Source organism: Drosophila nasuta, chromosome X, assembly GCF_023558535.2.
Source record: "Drosophila nasuta strain 15112-1781.00 chromosome X, ASM2355853v1, whole genome shotgun sequence".
NCBI classification, from domain to species: domain Eukaryota; kingdom Metazoa; phylum Arthropoda; class Insecta; order Diptera; family Drosophilidae; genus Drosophila; species Drosophila nasuta.
Window position 1 is genome coordinate 12,930,867 of NC_083459.1, and position 21,613 is coordinate 12,952,479.

At 36.3% G+C, this 21,613-nt stretch overlaps 1 protein-coding gene across 10 annotated transcripts in view; it reads left to right on the plus strand.

Moving 5' to 3' along the window:
* The window catches only part of LOC132797214 (pneumococcal serine-rich repeat protein), a 202,724-nt gene that overhangs the window by 75,782 nt on the left and 105,329 nt on the right, over positions 1 to 21,613 (plus strand). The window contains exons 1-2 of one of the 10 annotated variants that reach the window (XM_060808801.1): positions 9,483 to 9,565; positions 10,120 to 10,393. The exons of the other annotated variants lie outside the window; for them this stretch is intronic. The gene's annotated coding sequence lies outside the window, so the exon portion shown is untranslated. Of the gene's footprint in view, positions 1 to 9,482; positions 9,566 to 10,119; positions 10,394 to 21,613 lie in introns of those variants that run through there. 10 annotated transcript variants of the gene reach the window in all.

Genomic DNA, 21,613 nt, shown 5'->3' on the forward strand with positions numbered 1-21,613 from the left:
AAAGGAAGAAATGAAAAAGAAGTGATCACATCGTTGCTAAATCGTTTCAATTGTCAGCTTGGGCAATCGAGTTGTTGACTCAGTTTATACGATGCATAATTACAATGATCTCTAACCGACTTTTAATTGAATTAAAATGCGAAGTAACAAACGCTGCATAATAATAAATTGCCGTCGATTGACGATCGTTAGCCAAGAGCCAAGAGCCAAAAGCGAAAGTTGCGTTCGCCAAATTGGCCAAGTCGAAGATCGTTTGCGATCGCCGATCTCTTCACTTTGCCGGTAGTCCTGTCTCTCCCCAACCCCCTTCTCTTCCTCTCCTTCTCTCTGTCCAACTTCCCCTTTTCTTTGCTGCTGCTGCGATTGTTGCTGTAAATTAAGATCGTGCGATTAGCGCTGACAGCGCGATCCCAGAGCGCGCGCGAGAGAGAGAGAGAGAGAGCGCACTCTCTGAGCTTTCTACATTTTTAATGAGCATTTCAGCTGCAACATCGATCGTGGCCCGTCGGCATTCAAGGCGCCATCATCGATCCCAAACACGGGGAGTGTGTGGGAGTGAGAGTGTGTGGTGGTGGGTGGGCGAGATCACTCTCCATTCTCTAGCAAAGTTTTCTTATCACAAATTATGGTAACATTCGATTACGCCTCGGGAATAATCCATCTACCTCTCTCTATTGCTCTTTTTTCCATAGATCATATATTTCAAGGTCCTTAGAGATCTACTCTACAGATCGCAGCATTCAATAAAGTTGGAGTTGCTTCATAAGAATTTGCAAATTTTATAATTTTAATTTTACATATTTAATTTTCGGTCAGTTATTCTACAACGTTTATAAAAGTTGTTGAAAGCTCTTTTAAAAAGCTTTATGGCATTTCAAAAATGATATTTATACTACCTACTACTACTACTACCTCCTTTTTTTACTAGATTTTTTTAATTTAGTTTTATTTGTGCTTTCTTTTCTTGTTGTTTTTTTACATTTTCTTTGTTACTTTTATACAAAATTGTAAATTATGCGATTGGATAGGATCTGAAAACTAACGAAAGTTTCTTTAAAAGCTTTAAAAAAACTTTAGCTAGTGTTGGTTTCTTAATTTGTTAATTGAATTTATTTATAATCTTTCATATAACAGTTCTTTCTTGCAAAGTAAAATAAAATAATGTTGACTGTCAAATACTTTGAGTATATTTTTTAGTAAAAGCTGCTTAAAGCGTTTGCAAGCTGATTTAAAAGCTTCAATAAAACGCATAAATGTATAAAATGTTAATATAAAATGTAATATAATATTTTGTAATTTGTATAGAAAATTGTTATTTATGCAAATTAAAATGAAAAAATATTGATTGTCAACAACTTTGAGTATATTATTAGCAAAAGTTGCTGAAAGCTCTTGCAGGTTCATTTCAAAAACTTTAAGCTTTGCCTGAATTCTTTGCTTTTATAGTGTATTTTCTTGGTCGCTTTGTTTTTCGAATGCTGTTTGTTGCCTGGCATTGTTTGCGGCTTGTGCGGGTGCTGCCAGTTGCCAGTTGCCAGTTGCCAGTTGGAAGTTGTTGTTTGTTGCCTGGTCAGGTCGTCGTCACAGGCTTCTGCAGCCACGACCCGACCTGTAAATCTCTTCCCCTCTGCTTACACTCTTTGCGCCTTTGTCTGCTGGCTGTTGTCTTCTGTAGTCAACACAGTCTACAGTCTACACTCGGCAATCTTTTGCACTCTCCACACACACACACACACCCGCTGGCCAGCTTAGTTTAGTTTAGTTGTGTGTTGCCGTTGTTAATTTGCGTTTTGTTGCGTTTGCCAGTTCAACAACATGGATTTGTTGCTCGTTGTTCGTTGTTCGCTGTTGTTGTTGGCTGGCAAATTGTTACACGCGTTGCTGCTTTGATGTCTTTATGGGTTTTGAATTTGTGGGCTCCATTCGCCCGGCTCACACAATCGTGACTGCAATTCACAGGGCTCTGCAACGACTCTCGGATGCTAAAGTCGAAGTCGAAGTCGAAGTTGAAGCTGCAAAAAACTCGAAAAGCTGAAAACTGCAAACACTGTGGAAAAGCCATGGCAAAGCTCGACACTCGCTGGCTTCGCTTCGGCCAAAAGACATAATCAAATGTGGACAAAATTATTGAGCAATTTAGTTTTACTTTATGGAGCAATTGCAATTCTTGGTGATGCTTCGCCACAGTCTTTTTTTTTTTAGTTTTTAGTTAGCTGCGTCTCCTTTTATTTTCTCAGCGTTTTCTCTGCGATGTTTATGCGGTAAATGGCATTAATGGATTTATAGATGCACGCTCCTCTCTCTCTTTCTCTATCTCTATCTCTTGCTTGTTTGCGCACAGTTTTGATTAGGATTTATGTGGTGGCAAGACACTATGTGAACTCTCCTCGAAGCAGGATCGAACGAGAAAGCGACTAACTGGACGCTATTGAGAGCACATCAAATGTGCGTGTGGAGGCATCAATCGCGATGTAGCGACAACTTAAGATCAACTCAACATCAATCAAGAAGAAGTAGCAGAAAAAGAAAATTTACTATAGCTATTATTTCAATCACGTTTGATTGACGAAAACAAGCGCAAATGATTTTTGAGGCATCATCGCGAGAGAATTAGCTAAACCTGTTATTTCAATCAAGTTTGATTGACAAAAATAATTACAAATGACTTTTGAAGCATCAATCGCGATGTAGCGACAATTTAAGATCAGCTCAACATCTATCAAAAAGAAGTAGCACACAAAAATAATTGTAAACTATAGCTTTAATCATGAAACAATTATACAAACTGTTATTTCAATCATGTTTGATTGACGAAAAGAATCACAATTGATTTTTGAGGCATCAATCAAAATGAATCGACAACTTAAGATCAATCAAGAAGAGGTAGCAGACAAAAATAACTGCAAAATATAGATTCAATCGAGAAGAATTAGCTAAACCTGTTATTTCAATCATGTTTGATTGACAAAAATAATTACAAATGACTTTTGAAGCATCAATCACAATGTAGCGACAATTTAAGATCAGCTCTACTTCAATCAAAAAGAAGTAGCACACAAAAATAATTGTAAACTGTTATTTCAATCATGTTTGATTGACAAACAAAGAAATCCCGATGAAGCGACAACTTGAGATCAGCTTAGCATCAGAAAATTACTTTAATCATACTTGAATGATAATAAAATATTAAAGATGAGCGTTGTAGTTTAGCATCAATCATTAATAAAACAGCGACAAGAATATGATACAAAATTATAACCTCATTCAAAAAGCACCCACAAACACATCATTTTAATCATGTTTGATTGACAAACAAATAATTTTAAATGTAAAACATCATTTGCGAGATAACGTCTAATTGAGTGCAGTTTAGCATCAATCATTAGATAATAATTGTAAATTATAGTGTTAACTATAACGTATCACTTCAATCATGTTTGACTGATAACCTGAACTTGTCAATTAAATCTATTAAAAATGGCAACAACTTTAAGCAATCAATAAACATATCACTTCAATCAGGTTTGAATGACAACTTATTTTTTACAAAAAAAAAAAAAAAAACGTGAATTAATTCTGTGGAATGTGCCACAACTTGCGGCAATCAATCAATCGTAGTATATCACGCAGTCAATAGTAATTGCTATGTTTGGTCACTATGATTATGGTATGAAAAATATTTATTGATAGATATCTAATGGGTGTTTTTTTCCTTTTTTTTTTAATCAATCAATCATTTCAATTTGGCTTGAGCTCATTAGCATTCTAGCCGGCACTTGTTGGCGCGCAGGCAGGCACAATGCCGATGAACTTGCAGTATGCGAAAAGGAAAAAATAGCTAAAAGCTTCAATCAAGACGCTTCGATTGAGGCGTCAATCAAAACATCGAAATGAGATTTGAACTTATGAGCGACCTCTGAGCACAACAACACCCACAATATATACATATATGCAGAGTGGGGTAAACAAGTAAATTTGATTGATGGTTGCATTGAGTTGGCAATCGACCGCTGAATGCAGCCTCGAGGACGCAAGAACACTCTCCTCGCTCCACTCTCCACTCTCCGCTCTCCACTCTCCAGTCGCGAGCCTGAACTGAAAAGCATGACAAACGTATTTTTTGTTGCTGCTATTCTTTTGCTCAGTTTTTTCCTACATTTTCGTTGCGCTATTTTGTTTTGCGCTCACGTCTTGGGCCGTGCCCTGTTTTTATTTTTTTTCCTTCTTCTCCCCACATATATATACAATATATGTATATATATTTATTTATACACATACATCGAGGTTGGTTTGGTTTGTCGCTTCTTTTAGCCGCTTTTGCCCTTTGGCCAAAAACTGTCGCAACTCATCAATTTTCATTCAGGCCGCAACTCTCCGACTCTCGCCTATTATTCACGCCTAGCCATCGGAGCCATCGTGGAGCATAACGAGCGTCCACCAGTTCTTTCCTCTCTCTTCCTCCTCCTCTTCACACACACATCTCTCTCTCTCTCTCTCTCTCTTTTGGTCCACAGCACTCGGTGGGCGTTTGGCGTCTGACGTTAAGCCAGAGCAATGAATGCTTTTAGCTGAAAACTGAGTAATTGAGTGACAATTAAGTTATTTCTAGACGAACAAGCCCCGATCAGCACTCAGCTCTAGCCAGTCAGTTGGCCAGTTCTCTTCGCATTTTCCACTTCTCCCCATGTTGTCCAGTTGGTCAGTTGGCGTTTTCTTTTTTTTTTTTGGTATGAAATATTACCAAGTTCATATCTCAATTATGAATGCCGCTGTCACAGTGGACCGCATCGGTTGTTTATTTTTTTTTTTTTTTTTTTTTCTGTTTTATCCATCGTTAATATGCCTTTCTATATGTGCTCGAAATATTTCGCATTATTTTTAGACACTTGTTTCACATTTATAGTTATGTTTGTTTACTGTTCGCATTAGTTTTGCATAGCAAACAAGTCGCATTATTTATAGACGTTCCAATGATATTTATAGTTATTTTTACTAATTTCAGCAGTTATTTAGTTTCAACATTAATGTCTGTTTTTATTTATGTTAATTTTTATGCAATTTAAATATTGTTTTTTTAGACTCTAATCACTTTCTCAATGGATTTGTCAATTTAAATGCTGAATAGTATTCAATTTATATTTTGTGGACTGCTTTTTTTTTATATAAATAATCAATTTATATGCGAAATAGTATTAAAAGTCATATGTGTTTTTAATCGAAATAGTTTTCTTTTATATAAATAATCAATTTATATGCCTAATAGTATTACATTTATATTGTTGTACATGTTTTTGTATTAAATCCCAATTCTATTAAATTTATACGTGGTGATATTTTTATACTAATTGCTCTTTTCATGCAATTTAAATATGTTTTAAAGACTTTATTTACTTTTTCTTTTTTGCCAATAGTAAAACCATAAAAACAGAAAAATAAATTAGAGGATTTAAACTTTATTTTATTTTTGACTTTATTTGATATTATTTGATTTTATTTATTTTGTTATATTACATTTAAAAATGTAAAATTCTAAAAGAATTTCAACAATATGTAATTTTGTTTTGAGTAACCCATGCCATCATGTCATGGTCCCACTGTGCTTGAAGCTGCGTTCGCTCTCTGCGCTTGCTGCGCTCTCTGAGTGAGATTAATCGCAGCTTTGACAGGCGCGCTGCATTCGACGACGACGACGCTGCTGCACTTTTTGCATTACATATGTACATACATACATTCAAACATGTTCACATACACATGCACATATTCATTTTTTTTCTTGAACATGATTAAGCGAGCGAACTGTAGGCGAAGCGGGGGCTGCGCAGCGCTGAGTTGTGAGCTGCGCTTTCGACTGTCTTTGACATTATCGCCTTCGTCAATCATTGCCTAGCATCATCAGCTGATGATCATCGTAATGAGCTTTTGTGAGCTTTTTGGCGTTGCCTTTGATGTTTTCATGTTTTGCTGTTTGTGGGCCGAAACGTTGAACTTTAACATCGCTTATGTCAAATTATGTCTTCATTTTTTTTTTCACGCGCGCGCGCGCCCGCTCCCAAAAGGAGGCGACAGGGCGTGGCGTCCGTGTGTCTCGACTAGCGGCTCTCAACTTTTGATTTATGCTTGTTTTTGTTTACCGCATGCTGCAATTTGTGAATTATTACGCATTCGTCTGAATGCTGCGTATGTGGTGCGAAAGGGGAGTGGGGAGGGGTAGTGCTGACAAATTGCACAAGAGCCGCGAACTTGAGAAAAACAATTGCGGGCGATAGAAAAACATGCGAATACAGCAAAACAGACGCCAAAATGCAGCGATATGAAAAGCGCAGCGACAAAACTGCAGGAAATGCCTAGAGGGGTGGGGGGTTGAGTGACCCAACAGAGCGGGAGACGTGCGTACACAATGTGCATATATGTATGCACATTTCAAAGACGAAGTCGACATCGCTGCCCCATTGTGCTTGCGCTTACATAAGCAACGCGTCGTTTCCGTCAATGCCGAACTCGCTCTCTCTCGCGCCCACACGCGCCATCGCATATGTATGTGCGTGTGTGTGTGTGTGTGTGTGCTCTCTCCCAGTTGGGCTCTCTCTCTGTTTGGCATGACGCGCTCTCTCATTCTTTGCACTGCTGCAGGCAGCGATCGCATTGCGTTGCGCATCGGGCATCGGGCATCGGGCATCGGAATCGAACGACGCTCCTCGACCTTGACAGTGAAATTCATTTGCTGTTGACGCGGGCAGCGACGACGGCGACGACGACGGCGACGTCGACTGAGGCGCTTTTGCAATTTACGAGCGCAAATTGTTTTTGCTCTTTGCAATTTGTAGAACACTCAAACATTTTGCGTATGCGGGCGTACTGCACACTCATTATTGTATTTCTAGTTGTAGTTGTAGTTGTAGTTGTTCTTCTTATTGTTGTTGTTGTTGTTGGATTAGGTGCATTCGCCGAGCGACCTTGAACATTTTGCAATTGCCGCAACTTTGGCAGCGTGCGCACATAAAACAATACGTAGATCAAATCTAAAGCATATGTGTATGTAAATACACACATACGTACGTATGCATTTTTCGATATGCCTTTGAATGCACTTTCGTGATCGTGGCATAGAAATTTCACCCTACACTGAAAAGTTTTACAATTCTTACAACAGTAACAAAAATATTACAAGCTGCATTTAAAAATCTGTATATATTATATATGTTTATATATTATTGGAAAAAATTGCAGTCTTTAAAATATATAGAGAATTTAATACTAAGCTATAAAGATATTCAAAAAATTAATAAAATTTAATGTAATTTGTAGGGTAATATAGAATTTCACTTTAAGCTACAGTAAACACACCTTATTTCTGTTTTTGCGACAATTTCAAACTTAAAAATTAACAAAATTTTAGTTTGAATTGATTACATTAAAAAAATTTGCGAAATTTAGATAATATTATCTTTTAAAACAATATATTTTTCAATTTAGCATTTTCTATTTCTAATTCATTTTGTTTTACAAGCGTTTTTACGTTTGCAAGCATTTTAACAATTTATGTTTACAACACAAATATGAAATAAAAGCAAAATGCAAGTGTTATTTGAAATATTTCAATATTCGTTTTATGGGTGCATCACTGTAGCTATTTCAATGAATTAAAAGAATACAATCTATATGTAAATACGTATGTCTGCAGTTAATTAAGTTCATTTTCCTTTCGGTTCTTTGCAAACATTCAAATTCTTCAGTTTCATCTCATTTGCGCACTTTCCTCAAACGTCACAGTCCGTAAATACAAACACACACACACACTCTCATATGCAGAAACGTTTGTATATGTGTGTGTAGCATTGAACGTGAAGAAACGAACACTTGCCAGAGTCGCCCCTCTGGCCATCCCCCTTACACTCATTCATTCCGCGCATCTTCGTCGTGTCGATTTGTCATCTCGTTTACATTTTTGAGTCTTAGGCAGCACCTTAAGTGTTTTGTCATAGCCAAAATAGATTACATAATAAAATGCCCAAAATCCAATTTGTACATCAGCATTGCATAGAATTTAATAGATGCATAATTCTATGCATTTGTTTGCTTCGAAGTTTTTTACTGCAAGCCGTAAACTTTTGTCTTAGGTGAGCAGTGTAAACGCTTTATTTGTCTTCGTCGCCGTCTTTTGATGTTTGGCTGGCTGCGCAGTGCGCATTATTTTGGTCTTACTTTTCTATTCTGTCTCTCACTTTTGTTTCGCTTTTGTTGTTTTTGCGCATAGCATAGCAAGCAAGTGTAAGAGCATGATGTCCGAGTAAATACCCTGCATTATGCATACTAAATATACGTGCATTGAGCAAGGTTATTAGAAACTTGCAATTGCAAGTGCGTGATGACCTAGGAAATACCCTGCATATACTAAATATAGATGCATTGAACAATGGAATCGTCATACCCTGCAGTCAGTTCTAATGTGTGCAGGGTATTAGAATAAACAACAACATGAACTAAACCGCATTTGTATAAAAATTGTGTTTGGCAATGAAAATTGTTGGACATTGGCTTTCAGCATTTACACACACACACATGATTTTTTCGTGGCTTTTGCAGTTTTCCCCTAAAAATGTGTTTTCTTTTCTTTTGCTTTTCACATGCACCAAAAGTTGTTTTGGTTTTCATTTTGTTTTTGTAAGAATTTTAACAATTTGTGCACTTTCTTTTGCTTGCTAGCAAACATCACGTTGGTGTTGCGATTGCTGCGATTGTGGGTGTGCAAGGAGGGCAAGGAGGGGGGAGCGGGGGAGGCAGCAGCAGCAGTCAGCTTTGGCAGCAGCTGCTGCGCCCCGTTTGGGTCAAGTTTTCAAGGGCACGCGTGTGCAGTGCATGATGGATGTGTTTGTGTGTGTGTGTGTGCGGGTGCGGAGAGGGAATCTAAGTGTGTGGAGAGCAAGAGTGAACAGAACTCTACTCTCTCGTGTGCCAATATGTTCGTTCGTTCTCGCTCTCGCCCATCTAACGCGATCAGTTACACTTGCCCAGCCACACACACACACGCATACAAACAACGCACACGCGTTCGCCGACTCTTTCGCACGCGTTTGCGTTTGGCCTTGCACATTGCGGTTTATTCGCAGCTGCGTCACCCGCTGCACTTCCGTACACACACACACGCACACATACGTTGGTTATTCTATTACACACGCTCTCGTGTCTCTCTCTCCGAAAAAGCTCTCTCGCCGCTCTTTGCTGTGCTCCACATCTAATGCGCGAGTGCGAGTGCAATTGTCGCAGCGACGTCGTCGTCAAAAAGTGAAAAGTTTGCTAAAATAAAAACAAAACAAAAAAAACAAAACGAAACGAGACGAGGCGAAAGAAAGAAGAAACGCAAACTTGCTGTTGCTGCGTTAGAATCGTTTTATATACGCCAACGCGCAGCGCAGCGCAGCTGCATCAGCGTCGCAGTCGCTGCCGCTGTCGCTGTCGCTGTTGTCGTTACTCGTTTTCATTTCGCCTGCGGTTTCAGTTGTCATTTTACTACAGTCGCTGTTAGTTATTTGTGTGCGTCGTCGCCGTCGCTGACGTTGCATTCTAAGTTGGTTATACTATTTTTCTCTGTTCGCACACGCATCCATCCAATCAACAAAACAAACAGCAACAACAACAGCAACAACAACCCCCTTTCATTATTTTTGCATTTTCGTTGTTGTTGCTGCTGTTTTTGTCATTCGCGCAAATTTCCGCTATTCGCTGCAGTGCGTTGAGTGCAAAGAAAAAGAGGCGCGCAAAACGCATGCGTCTCTGTCGCTTCTCAGTCGCGTCGTGATCTCAAGGCTACACGCGTCACTTGTTGTTGTTGTCGTTGTTTTTGTTGCCGCCACCGCGTCTGCGTCTGCGCCTGCGTTGGCTGCGCTGCTGCGTGTACGTGTTTTGTACGTGTTCATAAGCGCAAATTCCTTTGGACGCAGTCCGTGCCTTCGTTTATTATTGTTCTTGTTCTTATCGCGCCGCGTTGTAAAATTGCAAACAATTTTCTGTGTGTGTTTTCCTTGTGCTACGTTTTAATTATTTGCATTTTTTTTGTGCTCGAGTGTTTCGTTTTTTTTTTTTAAGTGTGTTTTTATTTATTTATTTTTTTTTGCTGTTTAGCGCACAAGAAATCAACGCCACGTTTTTCATATAATTATAAGAAAGAGCAAGCAAGCGTGCAAGCGAATGAGAGAGAGCGAGAGCGACAGCGAAAGGAAGAGAGAGAACAACATTTTGCAACATTTGTGAAAAATTGAAATCGTTTTTTTTTTGTTTTTGTTTGTACAAACAATTACAATCACAATCACATATATAATATATATATATATAGCATATAGTGTGTGTGTGTGTGTCGTCGTCGTCGTCGTCGCTGCCTGCTGCATAAGCAAACAGGGTGAGTCAAGTTAGAAAAAAATCGAATGCAGCACACATCGCGTATACGCGACGCATCACATCACGCATACGCACCGTGAATAACTTGCATATTTTGTTTTTAACTAATTTATCTATAAAACGAAAGTTTATGTTTGGCGTAGTAAGAGAGATTTAGTATTACTTTACAGTTGCAAAGTTTTTTTCCGAAATGAAAATTTTTATTATATTTCTAGTACATATTTTGTTGCAGATTCAAATATTACATTTCTAAATATATTTTTTTTAAAACTATACTTTTACCATAAGTAAAATTGTTGTTGGTATAAATTTTACCATAATGAATAGTTACTGAATAGTTTATTTAATACTCTCGGTATGCATTGCATCTTCTCATTGTCTAAGACTTAAACTTGGTGTTCAAGTCTTTTAAAATTGCTTAATATGATGCGAGTTTCCTGATTTATAAAATAATTATTATTATTTATAGCACAGACATTCTGTCGTTGCAAACATTCCGTTTGTTGTCACAGTTCCGTTTTTTTTTTTTTTTTTTTGGCTATTTTGTTTGTTGTTTTTGTTGTTTATCAGCGCGATTTGTTTTGCCTTTATCAGTGGAACGAAATTTGAAATCAAGAAGAGCATACGAAATTTGAAATGAAAACAGAAAACAGAATTTGAATTGAAATAGGAGTGCATAATATGCAAGCCAGCAACAGTCGCAACCAAAAGCCGATAAACGCCGGCAGCGACGTCGACGTCGACGTCTGCGTCGTCGGTTTCTGATAAGTAATGATGGACGACCTCGGTGGTGGGGGTTGGGGGAGGGGAATGGCGGTGCTAAGCGTAAGGTGGCAGAGCGAAGGGCGCCGTATAAATGCGTGTGTGGACGATAAGGAACAATAGAAGCGAGCATAGAATAGAAAGAGAAGAGTGAGAGCGACCGAGACAAAGACAGAGAGAGAAAGCGATCTTTGCAACCAGGTGCGACTACAAAAACAAAAGCGCTGATTTCGCATAACAATCATTGTTGTTGTTGTTTCTGTTGTTGTTGCAGTGCTCTGCTTAATGCAGCGCAACGAATTGCGGCGAAGCTTTTTCATCAGCCTACACAACAAAACAAAAAAAAAGGAAACAAGTTCGACAGCAACAAGAACGTTGAGCATACTCGACTACAAGATACGTAGTGTGACCAAAGCAGTGCATTTTTTATTATATTACTTTAATTTGATATGTTTTCATAATTTTATGACAGCAACAAGAACGTTAAGTGTGCTAGACTACAAGATACGCACTACTCTCAGCTTTTAGTGTGACCAGATCAGTTAATTTTCATTATGATACTTTAATTTTAGATATATTCATACTTCAGTGTGACCAGAGTAGTTTATTTTTATTATATTACATTAATATTATGATATTTGCATATTTCAATGTGACCAGATCAGTAATTTTTATAATATTACCTATTTTCGAAATTCAGTGTGATCAGAGCACTTAATTATTATTATATATCTTTAATGTAATGTATTTTCATGATTTGTGTTTTTAAAATTAATTAAATATGAGTTGAAAAAGCTGCAAATTATCAAATCCAAAAATTTTAATTTTTATTTATTATTAAAAAGTCTTTAGTTTAACATTCTGAACTATGAGATTAAAGGTTTTGAAGATCGACTTAAATAAATAAATCAAAATAAAAAAAAATACAAATATTTTCAAATACAAAGTTAAAATGTATAATAATTATGCATTAAAATGCAATTGCTGCTGCCTTTGGTTTAAATGCCCTTTTTGGGCTCTGAGTGTGTGGGGTACGAAAAGACCAAAAACACAGCAACAGCAACTACAACTAGAAAAAGAGAGCGAGAAAGAGAGAGAGAGAGAGAGAAAAAGAGAGTGAAAATAAGGTAAAACCGAAAAACCAACCGCAAAAACGTGGCAAGCAGGAAGATTGGGGCAGAGAGCGATGATGTTGGATAGCAAAAATCAAGACTAGAGAACACAAGCAGTAGTTGAAGGAAGGATGAGCAAAGAGGTGAGGTGGGGGCGGGGGCGGGGGCAAGTGCAGAGCTTGAGCATAGCTGATTTTCCCACGAGTGCCGCAACGCTTTTCATCAACGTCAGCGTTGACAGACAGCCAACGACAACAGATGCGAATGAGAATAGACAAAACACAACAACACAACAACAAAAAAAAAGCAGAAGAGAAGAGAAAAACAAGGGACAAAAACAAAAACAAAAAAAAGAAAACAAGTAAAACACAGTGCAAAAAACTAAAACGAAACGCGAAAAGTGAAGCAGCGATGCTCAGGTGTGAATAGCATTTTGTGTTTTTGTTGTTGTTGCCCAGTTTCCTCAGCTTTCCAGTCAAACACTCCCACACACATAGACAGAGAGAGACAGAGGAGAGGAAGACAGAGAGAGCGAGATAGACAACACCCCTCTGGCATCCTAAAAACACTCATAAATTTGATTCAATTATAGGCAAATGGGAAAATGCGAAAATGGCAAGTGAAAGGCATGAAAACTCATGTTGCACGCTTAGCTTAGCGGCAGTTGTGAGGTTGCAACTGCAGTGCAGTGAAGGGGCAACTAAAGGCCAAAGCAAGTTGCAAATGAGTTTGGTAAACGATGCCCGAACAAACTGCATTCAAAAAGCAAATCAACCAATCAAGAAATGTGTATTTTAAAAGATAATTCAAACAATTTTTTTTTTTTTTTATTTTTATTTTTAAATTTGTTAAGATACTTTGTTAAATTAGTTTTCAAATATAAAAGTGAAAAGTAATTGATTTTTAATTATTTATTATTTTATTAGTTTATTTATTAATTTGGAAAAAGATTAAGATTAAGTTATGTGATTTAATAAATTTAAGAATCGAAACGTTTTCTATATTTATACCATTCAAAACTAATATGAATTTGAAACTTGTTTTAAATTTCCTTCTACTATTTATTTAAATTCCCTTTTTAGTTTTGTTTTTGTGAATATTTTTGTAATTTTGAAATAGTAAAATGATTTTTACATTTATATTTTTGAATAGCTTTTAATAGTAAATTAAATGAAGTCGTCAAATTTATGAAAATTCATTAACTAGTTGTTGGGTTATTTGTTTTTAGTATTTTAAAGGTATCTAGTATATTTTAAAATTAATACCAAACTATACTATATAAACTATATAATTTTCTTTAAAATTATTCAGCATAATATTTGTATTATTTTGATATATTTGATTCATCTTAGTTCGATTAACGCAAAATGAAATCATTTTGCATTTGCATAATGACAAAATTTGTCATGCAAATGGGAAAACGATATTGCGTTTAATTAATTGAATGTTGAAATGGAAATGCAAATGAAAAATGCATTCACAGCTCATTTCTAAGTAGTTTCGCTTCGACTTGCATTCATTTTGTGGGTTGTGCTCGAGTTTGTTAAGCAGTTGCATTCGCTGCTTTTGTTGTTGTCCTCTCTCTTTTAACTTATTTGATATTGTTGCTGTTGTTGTTGTTGTTGTTGTATCGTGACAGCGGCGTCGTCATCGTAAAAAAAAAAAAAAATACAACAACGAAAAAAAATAAATAAATATATGGGTGTGGGAAAAGTGGGCGGAGTTAAAAGTGCGACTCGTCGTCGTCGTCGTCGTCAGCGTCGTTGGCGGTGGCGTCAACTCTTCGTGTCTGTGTATTTAGTTGTAATTGCATTTGTACAACAACGAAAACAACAACAACAATCGCTAGTACAACGACAACGACAACGACAACTGCAGCAACAACAATTTGCTATTTGCTGTTTTTTGTAGTTTGCATGCGACACGCGCTTAAATTGAATTGGATCATATCAGCCTGTTTTTTTTTTTTCTTCTTGTTGTTGCTTCTCTTCTCTCTTTTTTTCCTGTTCACATTGCTCATACGCAGTGTTGTTGTTGTTGTTACTTTGCTGTGTGCAGTAAAGTAAATTTGTAGCCACGCCTTAACGCTCGCTGCCTTTCTCTCACCAACTGGACATTTGAAAGTTGTCGTTTTTCCTCCCAACAAGCATTTAAATTGTAACTATTTATGTGCTGCATACCCTGTAAATAGTTGTCCCAAAATAAACTATCATATTTTTTGGTATTTTTAATGAGATTCTTGTATTAAAAGCTGGGTTTGTTATTGAGTTTATTAACTGTTAAAGTTGTAGATCGATAAATTATAGATATTTTTAGATTGATATTTATGCACTTTATTAGACATTTGGATAATTACAAGTGTATAAATGAAAAGATAAGCTAAAAGCAAAGAATTGCTGCATAATTCTTAAAATATACCGAACAAATACCGAAATATTTCAAAAGTAATAAGCCGAAAAATACTAAGATATACTAAAGGCAATCTTAACTAAATACCGAAAAATACTTTGCCATAAAGTTTTTGTGTATTTGATTTGCCCGTTTTTATATACCAAAATATACCAAATTAACATACCGAAATAATACAAAAATATAAATGAATATACCGAAATAATTCAAAAATATGACAGAGTCTAAATAATCCACATAACAAAGAAAAACAAAAAGCTATATACATTATATACCAAGAAAATACTAAAATATACGAAATACTATACAAACTATATATTAGACAATTACTAAAATATACCAAATGGTATACAAGCTATATATGGAAAACACCCAAAATGTATACCAAAGGCTATACAAATGATATACCGAAAAAATACTAAAATATACCAAAGTAATGTATTGGCAAAATGTGGAACTTAATTTTATATGGCGTTTTTGTTTCTACACGACTTGTTTTAAGCACTTACCTTGTATAGGGTACTTTTGGAATATACCAAAAGAATACTAAATTATACCAAATGGTCAAACTTTAACTAGATTTTCATATAGTGTGTTTTGTATTCACTTTCCCGGTTTTTAAGCACTAACCTTGTATAGGGACTTTTTGAAATATACCAAATGAATATACCAAATGAATATACCAAAAGAATACTAAATTATACCAAATCGTCAAGTTTTAACTTGATTTGTCTATAGCGTGTTTTGTATTCACTTTCCCGGTTTTTAAGCATACCAAATAAATATACCAAAAGACTACTAAATTATACCACATGGTCAAACTTTAACTGGATTTTCAAGGTGTTCATGGAATATACCAAGTGAATATACCAAACGAATACTAAATTATACCAAATGGTCAAACTTTAACTTTCCCTGTTTTTAGGCACACACCTTGTTTAAGGTCTTCTTGAAATATACCAAATGAATATACCAAAAGAATACTAAATTACACCAAATCGTCAAGCTTTAACTTGATTTGTCTATAGCTTGTTTTGTGTTCACTTTCCCTGTTTTTAAGCACTCACCAAGTACAGGGTATGTGCTAGTTGTGCTATCCGCTTCGAGTGCTTGGCTCATTTGTTTAAGCTGCAGTTTTGGTTGCGTAGACGCGTCATTGTTATTGTGGCCCTGAAATGTCCATTATTTCATTAGGCAACAATTGATTTCCTTGCCACGCAATTGGCAATTGGCAATCGGCAAATGGCAATTGCCGCAAGCTGCATTTGCAGCTGCATTTGAACTTGCCACACAATTTGATGAATGAGTTTAATCAATTTTCACAGCACTCGCTGCAGTTGCCAGTTGGGCAGTTGGGCACTTTGCCATTGTTGCAAAGGTTGATTGTTGATTGTTGCAGTTCCAGTTTCAATTCTTGGCCAGCGTGCTGAGTGCTGAGTGCTGAGTGTGTTCAGTGTCCAGCCCCCCAAAGACCCAAGTGTGCACTTGACTCTGACTGCAAACGCAGAGTCTCAGAGACTGAGACTCAAACACAGACTCAAACTCAGACTCAGACTCAGACTGAGACTGCACTGAATTGCGCTTAATTGCAGTTCGCACTTATGTAATGGGGCCGAGCAAATCCAAATCGAAAAGCAATGCAATCCATTCTCTTCATTCCAATCTCCATCCACAATATTCAATGAATACAATGCGAGGCGGCATTCGCTTTGTTGTTGCTGATCGATTGTTTATTAATAAGCCAGTTCTTAATGTACCTAAGCATCTATATATCTATCTCTCTCTCTCTCTCTCACTCTTTGTGTGTATTTCCATTCTGCACTTCATTATTATCTTTATCTAATTGCCGCTTTTGCCTTTCGTTCTATTTTCAGGTAAGTGCAGCCTGCGATCTCTACACGATTCATTTGTGCCGCGAAGCCACAAAAGTTAATGGGTAAAACTTGTGTTAGTTTAAAAAAAAAACGAAGATACTTTTTGCCTTACTACAATCTTTATTTCTTTATACGAACTAGGGGTAAATTATCTAAAAATTATCTAAACATTTGATTTGAACCTGATTAGAAAACTTTGAATTATGTATATTTCCTTATAAAAATGTGAGTTAAACAAGATTGACAAATTTAAAAAATTTGTATAAATACATACGATACAATACAAGATACAATAAAAGTCAATTAAGAAAAGTAAAAACTGTATGTATGCATGTATAAACAAATTCAAAATAGGAGCTTAATTTAGTAGAAATGAAAACGTAAGCGCTTGGCATAATGTAGAAATCTTAAGTTTATTTTTACATATTGTATTCGAAATCGAGAAATTTCAGTTCTTATATAAATCTTTTTTTAAATATATATGTATAATATTTTTATATACTGTATATTTTGTAGTAAATGTCGTATTTTTTAAAGTATATAGTATTTTTATATACTATATATTTTATACCATAGGTAGTATTTTCTAAAATATAGTATTTTAATATACCACATATTTTGTTGTATTTTAGTTTTATTTGAAGTATATAGTATTTTTATATACTATATATTTTATACTATACGTAATATTTTCTAAAATATAGTTTTTTAATATACTAAATATTATATAGTATTTTTAGCCTTATTGGAAGTATATAGTATTTTTATATACTATATATGTTATACCATAAGTAGTATTTTCTAAAATATAGTATTTTAATATACTAAATATATAGTAAAATATATAGTATTTTTATATATTACAATTTTTTGTAGTATATAAAGTATTTGTTGTGCTGTGAAGTATTTTTATATATTATATATATTTTATGGCATATAGAGTATTTCTTAAATAACTTTACACCACTGTGCTCAGCACATTTAGTTAATTTTTGTTTTTCATTTTACGAGCATCCCTTGTGAGTAAAGTGCACAGAAGCGAAGTTTATAGAAAAAACGGACTCACTGACTGGCTCGCTGACTCTTTATGCTTGCACTCACCGTTATAAAGTCCTGTTCCGTCTGTCTGTCCGTCTGTCCGTCTGTCTGTCAGCTGTTTGTGTTGACCCAATTTTATGATGCGCGACTTTTTGCGAGGGGAAGATTTCTATCAGCTTAATGAATATTGGCAACCCTTTTATGTTCGTTTTGTGTTCTTACTTCATTTTTTCGTTTTTTTTTTGGCCAGGTGAAAGTTGTGGCACGTGCCGCAGTGTGTGGCAGCTGCAGGATATGTTGCGCTAATTGTGAGGGAAATGCGCCAGACTCTTCTTCTATGTGCCGTTAGGTTCCTTTTCCTGCCACCAGGGTGAAGCGCAAACTTTCACTTGCAGACTGACAAAACTGACAAAAAAACCGAAAAAACCGAAAAGAATGCGTGGCAGCTGCCCCCAGCTCGCAGTTGTTGCATGCCACACAGCGCATTCCGTTAGCCATAAAAGCAGGCATCAATCATATAGACTTGGCTACCTGCAACCTCATATCTGCCACAAAATGGGGCGTTATCGCTCTTAATGACGCGTCATTTGTTGCGTCTCTCTCTGTCTCTCTCCATCTATCTCTCTCATTGCTCTCAAGAGTCCAACTTATTAGATTTGCACATGCCGAACGATTCATCTTTTAATTACCGCGTTGAAAGCGCACATTTTTCAATACCGCATCGATTGCGCGACGGCGCAGCTCCCTCTCTCCCTCTCTCGCTCACTCGCTCACTCTTACGTTAGATTGCTGTCTCTGTCGCTCTCGCTGCCCACGCATGCCTGAGCAATTTTGCACTGCGCTTTGCACTAAAATAAATCTACAGCGATTTGTTTGTTTGCACAAGCCGCCAACTCCATTCCGTCCCCCTCCTTCCCTCTGACCCCCTCTCCCCCTCTCAACAAGCGTGCGGCAGCTGCGCCTATTTTTGGAGGCGTCTACGCAGACTCCGTTAAGCGCTCGAGGGAACTGCACTAAATATTAGAGGCTGCTTAGTTTAGTTGCTTAGTTGCCTAGTGCATATTCATGTGCATATTCCCCTCTCTTTCACTCTTTCACTCTGCCATACTCACTCTCTTTCGCTCTTGCGCGCTCGCTTGGTGTTATTTATCATAAAAAATTGCTCAGATTTGTTTTGCGACGGCAAAGACATGACGCTCATTTGTTAGCCAGCGAACTGGCAAACGAGAGAAGCGAGAGCAGCTTGTGTGTGTCGCTTGTTGGCGAGAGAGGGAGGAGAGGGGGAAGGGGAGGAGGGAGACCGACACTGACTACACCAGCTGTCTACCTGTGACCAACTGCTACCTCTCTTTCTCTCTCCCTCCCTCCCCCTTTGAATGCTTTCACTCTAGACTCGAGCTAGAGAAACCTACGAAAAGCGACAAATGTCAGCGATGTGATACCCTGTAATTTAAACCGGATATTTGCCTCATGATATTCATGCTTAAAACTATTTAATTTCAGTGTGTGTTCAACTCAAACTTGTTGCAATTAAAAAAAACTCTAGGGTATCTGTTGATTGTGCAACGTTCAGCCACTGTTTTTAAACTTTTTATTGTAATTAATTTACAACAAAGCTTTATATACCTTAAAATACAGGATATCCATGCATCGAATACTTCATTTTCGAATACAAAAATTAGATTTGGGTTGGAACAACTCTTTATGGCTTACAGGGTATGAGCTAGTCGAGCTGTTACCAGCAAATTAAGCGCATTACTTTGAAACTTTAGAAATTAGAGTTGCCAACCATTTTGCAGAAATTAAGATTATTCAGATATGAAAACATAAAAATTTTAAAATATTTCACAAAAATGATCACCACCAAATTATTCAGTTATGTTGGATAAGCTTCTCGCACATATAACTTACAAATTTAGGATCGTTTTTAAAAAAAAACTTTAACTTTAACTTTTCTTGTATAGTTTTTTGTTTTCCTTAACTTGATTACATTTTTCTACAAAAAAACGTTCCAACTATCAGAAAAACACAAACAATTTTTAATGTGAAAGTATTTTGTATACTTTATTTTTGTTCAACAATAAAAAATATAATGTAGATTAAAAATACTGTGTTTTAAAAAGAGTGCTTGGCAATTCTAAAAAAGATTTGTGTAACACTTTAGTATTTTTTTATAATTAAAATTAACACTAACGTATTTCTAAATAATTGGCTGCAAAGCCCAGTTACTTAATTACTATAATATTTACTTTAAAAAAAATACAGGGTAGTCTTAATTCGAGCATTGATTCACACATTTTACAGCGAGAGAGATTTTGGAAAACATAGAACACAAGGTATCTTTGAGTCTGCTATTAATTAAACGAGTTTACAACAACAGAGATTTTCAACAGCAAAAAAATAATCACTACAAAAAAATACAGGGTAGTGTTGATTCGAGCATTGTTTCATACATTTTACAGCTGGGGAGAGATAGTGAACTATAGAATGCAGCTTTAGCTTTAATTCCACCAATTTACTAAACGAGTTAACAACAACAGAGATTTTCAGAGATATACAGGGTACTTGTGAGTCGATCATTCGATGGTTTTGTTGCAGGAACTGGGCGAACACTTGGGTCGTGTGTTCTTATTTTTATTAATGCAGCCCGCCGACTGTTGCCAAAGTTCAACGCAAATATAGTCTGTCAAATAATTTATCAGTGTTTGCTGACGATGAGATGAGAGCAACAGCAACAGCAAGAGCAACATCTACAGCAGCAACAGCAATACGAACAGCAGCAATAAAAAAAAAGCATTGAGACCTCGCTGTCTGCGCCTGTTGCCTTGTGCAAAGTTCAGTTCAAGTGCTTGACAACAACAATCGAGAAACGCGCATCGCGAATCGAGCATCGAGCATCGATAAAGAAATGCTTTCTTTTGTGAATTCTACCTTTGCGATTTTCATTTGGAAGCGATTTGTGTGTCGACTATTGAGACTTTCAGTTTACACAGATGCTTCAACAGCATTTATTTAACTAATCTCCTTTCTTTCAGCTGTCAATCAAGCCGCCCCCAAGTAGTTCTTATCGAGCCATCGACATAGGAATTAACAAAAAAAAATCATAGAAGCAAAAGACAAATACAATGATTATGTAGAATTTCAGAATTTCTTTGTTTTTTTGTGGATTGTTTGTCTTTTTTGATAACAATAAAAGTCATGTTTAATCAATGGAACTAGTTCACCAGCAAAGAATCATTTGGAATTTGAAATATTTGCTAGTTCCGGGTTTGCTTTGCATTTCGCAATCTTCTTTTTGTTTTTTTTTTTTCATCATCTTCTCTGCTGCGTTGTAAAATGTTTTCAATTGTTTGTTGGCATTCTCGCTTTTGGCTCGCTGTCGATCGACAGCGTGTGTGTGTGTGTGTGTGTTTGTGTTGGTTTGTGTGTTTGCTCGCAAACAGAAACGATTAAATTATCTCAAGGTTGCACGCGCGCTAGTTTGTGTCTGCTTCTTCTTCTTCTTCCGCAACGTTGCTGTCATTCTGCGCTATTTTTCTACGCTGTCGATTTTCCTTTTGCGTTTGCGCTTATTTCCCTTACCGCCTCTTCTCTCTCTCTCTCGATCACGATCGCATTGCAATCCATGCAACATTGAATGTGCCCAAAAAAAATAGTTTGTGACTCAATTTCGTTTGAATACAACACACATTTAAAATTTCCTTTCTTTTTATGGTGATTTAAGAAATTCAAATTGTTAATATTCAATTTGATTTTTTCTATCTACTTTTTTATGCGAATTCAAAAATGATTTCACATAATTTCATTACCTTCTTGATTGTTGTTCACATGTTAAATATATAGGGATTTTGTTGATCAAATCAATTTGAATGCAGAAACAGTAAAAGTTTTTTTTTATACCAGCTACTCATAGGGTAGAAGGCTGATGTAGTTGAATCTGAGGTTAACAATTTAGTATGTTTTTAATTGTATGGTATATTTTCTACATAATAGTATATCCATATACCAAATAAAGTCTTTGGTATA